Source organism: Nicotiana tomentosiformis, chromosome 2 (assembly GCF_000390325.3).
Source record: "Nicotiana tomentosiformis chromosome 2, ASM39032v3, whole genome shotgun sequence".
In the NCBI taxonomy this organism is placed as follows: domain Eukaryota; kingdom Viridiplantae; phylum Streptophyta; class Magnoliopsida; order Solanales; family Solanaceae; genus Nicotiana; species Nicotiana tomentosiformis.
The window spans coordinates 13173393-13179392 of NC_090813.1; positions in this window are offsets into that span (position 1 = coordinate 13173393).

Sequence of the window (6000 nt, forward strand, 5' to 3'; positions counted from 1 at the left end):
TTTGTGCATTTTGACTTTCGTTTTAGTTCAAAAATGCTTAAAGGTATTCGCGAAAAACTAATGAAATATGCTTACTTGCAGGAGTATTGGAAAATGAGCCAAAGTGATGAAATTCAACTCAAGAAGGAGTGATTTTGAATATGGAAAAATCAAGCAAAAAGGCTAAAGTGCGGACCGCAGAATTTTATCTGCCGCCGTAGAACAAGAAGAAAATTTGACAGCGCCGCAATGCAAAGTGTGGACCGTACAATAATTGTGCGGACATAGAAGTCAAGGTTCAGAGAGTTGGGAATTCAAGATAATCAAGATCTGCAGACCGCACTATAATTGTGCGGCCACAAAAATCAAATGTGCGGCCGTACCCAGAATTGTGCGTTCCGCGGAACTCAAGAAATGTGGCCGTAGTTCATAATTGTGCGGCCGCAGAAACCACTCCTGTCAAGACGTGCAATAAAGTGCGGACCGCACACAGAATTGTGCGGCCGCAGAACCTCCGAAAGGGCAATTTTGTCTGAAAATTTCAGCTATGTATAAATAGTCTTTTTTGACGAAATTAGGTCAAGTTTTGAATACCAGGAAGTTTGTAGCCGTTTTTCTTTACTCCTTTAGGCCACTTTAGTTTATATTGTTGATTTTATATTGGATTTTCATCTATTAATCATTCAATATGAGTTTTATCATCTTTTCTTCTTTATTTTCTTCAATATCCACTATGAGTAGCTAACTTTTTAGTTAGGGTTGTGACCCAACCCTAGTGTGGGAACCTAATGGGTGTTTGATTTAGGGCTTGTTTATGGTTGGGTGTGTATTATTTAGCTTAGTTCTTGCTATAATTATAGAATTAATGGTTGCAAACATTAGTTCAAGCCTATTTGACTTGGTCTCCGCTTGAGAAAGAGAGACTTAGTCTAGGAAAACTTGGCTAACAAGAGTTTGGGATGAAATTAAGAGATTGATAGTCCCAACTAGAGGGTTGAACCTACAGATAGTAAAACCCGACTTGAGTCATTTGTCAACTGTTTAGTTCAATACCCATTTGGATTTGAGAAAGCCAAATTGGGTAAAACTACTCTTACCGAGAGGTATTGAGTGGGTACTTGAGTGTTGATTGCTATAATACACCCCGTGTCACGACCCAATTTCACCTATAGGTCGTGATTGAGCCCAACACTACAGCTAGGCAAGCCAACAAATAAATTAAACATATATCAATTATTTTCAGAATAATTTTCTAAGTAATTTTATAATTTTACTAGTAATATTCAAGAAATTAGAAAAGATACCGCTTAACTTAAATCCAAGAAAATAATAGAAATTCCAAATTCTACCAATGTGTGTGCCAAGATCTGGTGTCACAAGTGTATGAGTATCTAGTAGATTATACAAAACTCCAAATACTGTCTGAAATAAAATAGACAGAATATAAATACAAGAAGAGACACTGGTAGCTGCGGTACGACTCAGAAAGACAGCTCACCACTACGCCTCTGGATAACGTGGGTGTAAGATGATAGGTCCTCCACTAGTACTTGCCTCAGGTCCTGCACATAAATGCAACAAGTGTATAATGAGTACGTAAACGTGTACCCAGTAAGTATCAAGCCTAATCTCAAAGTGGTAGAGACGAGATGGTCGACTTTGATATTCACTAAGGGTCAACAATAATAAATTGAATGAAATAGAATTATTTAAATCAGCATGATTCACAGAGTTAACAAAATTTTATTCAATTATAAGAAATAATAAAAAATCCTTCAAATGTAACAATTTCCAATCTATTAATTAAATCCACAAGATGCAAGAAAAATAGCAACGTATCGTGTAATTATTATTATTATTAGGCACGATTTCAGTCGAGGTCGTACGACCCATTCCAGAGTGTCGTGTACACTGCAGAGGGACGTGCGACGCTATCCATAGATGCATCTATCATGCCGAGACATTCAATCCGCTCCACAAGAAAGGAGGACATTTTCTTATGTACCTCCGGAAGAAGAGTATATTTATAATAAGATAAATTTGGGAGGAATGAATAATTTCTTTTAACAATTAATAATTTAAACATAAAATTAATCATATGAGATTTTCATATTTTAATATTTTTCTCTTCCCATATCACATATATATATATATATATATATATATATATATATATATATATATATATATATATATATATATATATATATATATATATATAATAATAATAATAATATTAATTAAACAAAGAATATAATTTGCATAAGTAATTCTTGCTTTGAGTCCTAAACTACCCAGACTTTAGCATTAATAGTAGCTACGCACGAACTCTCGTCACCTCGTGCGTACATAGCCCTCACAATTAGCAACAATTATTACTTTAATTACCTATGGGGTAATTTTTTCCTCACAAGATTAGACAAAAGACTTACCTTGTCGCAAAGTCCATTTTTCGATTATCACGTCGCGTTAAATTTCTCAATTCGATGCCGAAAAATCCGAATCTATCCAAATAATATACAAAATAATTAATACATGTTCAATAATTCGAATTTAGGCTATTAAATAAATTATCCTAACCAAAATAGTAAAATTCCTAAAATTCACCCTGGGCCCACGTTCCCGGATTCTGGAAATATTTCGGATGAAAACGTTACCCATAATCTTAAGAACTCAAATATATAATTTCTATCCAATTCCATAACCATTTTCGTGTTAAATCTTGTTTTTTATAAAAATCTAGGTTTTTCATCTAAACCTTTGATTTCTAAGATTTACTAGTTATAATCTACCCATAATCTATGTATTTAACTCAAGGTGTGTAGAACTAACTTACATCCAAATTGCTAGTTGAAATATTCTCTCAAAAATCTCTGAAATCGCCCAAACATGGAAGAAAAACGAACAAAAATGTCTGAGTTTCGTCCGTTTTAAGGTTCTGCCCAAATAGGTTTTTCGCACCAGCGGAAAGTGTACCGCACTTGTGGCTTTCACACCTGTGGAAAAGCCTCGCAGGTGAGAGTTTCAATTTACTGGCCCCTCTTGCATCTGCGCGAAATGCTTCGCACCTGCGCTTTCGCAGGTGCACAAAGACATCTGCATCTATGGTCGATTGCCTCCTTCCCTTTTCCGCTTCTGCGCATACAACTCGCATCTGCGAGAGTCGCACCTGCGGCTAGCCAAGCGCAGGTGCTATTATGACAGTATTTGGGAGCTTCAGCTTTGGCTCAAATTTCCAAAATTGGTCTGAGCCTCGTCCGGTTAACACTCGAGGCCCCCGGAGCCCCGCCCGAACATACCAATAGGTTTTAAATCATAAAACGGACTCGCTCGAACTAACAGAACGTGTAAAACAACATCAAAACTAAGAATCATACCCCAAACCAAATTGAATCAAACTTAAGAACTTCAAGTTCTTCAATTTACTTTCAATACGCCGAAACGTACTTAAACTACCCGGAATGATACGAAATGTTGCGTGCAAGTCTTAAATCACTATACGGAACTATTCCCAAACTCGGAATTCCAAACGGACTTCAGTTACTCAAAAACCTACTACAAACCAAATTTAAAGAACTTTAAACCTTCAAATAGTTGATTTTCACTATTAAGCGCCAAAACGCTCCCGGGTTATCCAAAACCCGATTCGAATATACGCCCAAGTCCAAAATTATCATACAAACTTATTGGAACCATCAAATCCCGATTCCGGGGTATTTTCTCAAAATGTTGGCTGAAGTCAAACTTGGCCTTTTAAGGCTAACTTAAGGAACCAAGTGTTCCGATTTCAACCCAAACAATTCCAAATCCCGAACCAACCATCCCTGTAAGTCATAAATCGTTAAAAGCACATACGGGGAGTTTTATTTTAGGGAATGGGGTTCTAAAAGTTAAAATAACCGGTTGGGTCATTACGTTCTCCACCTCTTAAACAAACATTCATCTTTGAACGAGTTTAGAATTATACTTGAAGTGCTGAATAAGTGTAGATATGTGCTCTGCATGCTTTCCTCGGCCTCCCAAGTCGCTTCCTCGACTGGTTGGCCCCTCCACTGGACCTTTACTGTAGAAATCCTCTTGAAACTCAACTGGCAAACCTGTTTATCAACAATGGCAACTGGTTCTTCTTCATAGCGCAAACTATTATCTAGTTAAACTGTGCTGAAGTCTAGCACATGTGATAGGTTGGCATGATACTTTCGGAGCATAGATACATGGAAAACCGGATGAACTCTCGATAGACTGGGAGGCAATGCAAGCTCATAAACAACCTCCCCAACTCATCTCAACACCTCAAATGGGCCTATAAACCTTGGGATCAACTTGCCCTTCTTCCCGAATCTCATGATTCCCTTCATCGGCGAAAACTTCAAGAGAACTTTTTCACCTATCATAAAGGATAAATCACGCGCTTTCTGATCTGCGTAACTCTTCTGTCTGGACTGCGCTGTATGAAGTCGCTCCTGAATCAACTTTACCTTTTCCAAGGCATCCTTCACCAAATCAGTACCATATAACTTAGCCTCACCGGGCTCAAACTACCCGATGGGCGAACGACATCGCTGACCATATAAAGCCTCAAATGGAGCTATCTCGATGTTTGATTGGTAACTGTTATTATAAGCAAACTCGGCCAAGGGCAAGAAACGATCCCACTAACCTCCAAAGTCAATCAGACATGCCCTGAGCATATCCTCCAAAATCTGAATTGTCCGCTCTGACTGCCCGTCGGTCTGCGGATGAAAGGCTGTGTTGAGCTCTACATGGGTCCCCAATTCACTCTGTACTGCTCTCTAGAAATGTGAAGTAAACTGAGGTCCTCTATCTGATATGATAGAAATTGGAACACCGTGCAACCGAACTATCTCCTGAATATATATCTGGGCCAATCTCTCTGAAGTATACGTAGTCACAACAGGAATAAAGTGTGCCGACTTGGTCAGCCTGTCGACAATGACCCAAACTGCATCAAACTTTCGCAAGGGTCGCGACAACCCAACTACAAAGTCCATAGTGATGCGTTCCCATTTCCACTCTGGTATAGTCATTTGCTGAAGTAGGCCACCTGGCCTCTGGTGCTCATATTTAACTTGCTGGCAATTTAGATACCTAGCTACATACTCAACTATGTCCTTTTTCATTCGTCGCCACCAATAATGCTGCCTCAGGTCACGATATATCTTTGTAGCACCTGGATGAATAGAATACCGAGAAATGTGTGCCTTCTCTAGGATCTCTTTCCTCAGTCCATCCATATTAAGAACACATAGACGATCCTGGAGTCGCAGAACACTATCCGCTCCAATAGTAACTTCCTTGGCACCACCCCGTAGTACCGTTTCTCGAAGAAACATTAAGTATGGATCATCATACTGGCGAGCCTTGATCTGTTCAAATAGTGAAGACTAAGCTACAACACATACAAGAACTCGGCTGGGCTCTGAAATATCAAGCCGCACATGTCTGTTGGCCAAAGACTAAATATCCAAAGCTAATGGCCTCTCCTCTGCTGAAATGAAAGCCAAACTACCCATACTCTCCCCCTCTACTCAAGGCATCTACAACCACATTTGCTTTGCCCGGATGATATAGGATAGTAATATCATAATCTTTCGGTAACTCCAGCCATCTACGCTGCCTCAAATTTAGGTCCCTCTGCTTGAACAAATGCTGCAAACTGCGATGATCAGTGTAAACTTCACAAGAAACCCCATAAAGATAATGCCTCCAAATCTTAAGAGCGTGAACAATCGTAGCTAACTCCAAATCATGCACCAGATAATTTTTCTCGTGGGGCTTTAGCTGACGTGAAACATATGCAATAACTCGCCCTTCCTACATTAATACACAACCCAAGCCAACGCGTGAAGCATCACAATACATCGTATACATTCCCGAACCAGAAGGCAACACTAACACTAGTGTTGTAGTCAATGTTGTCTTGAGCTTCTGAAAGCTCACTTCACAATCATTGGACCATCGGAACGGAGCACCCTTCGGGGTTAATTTGGTCAAAGGTGC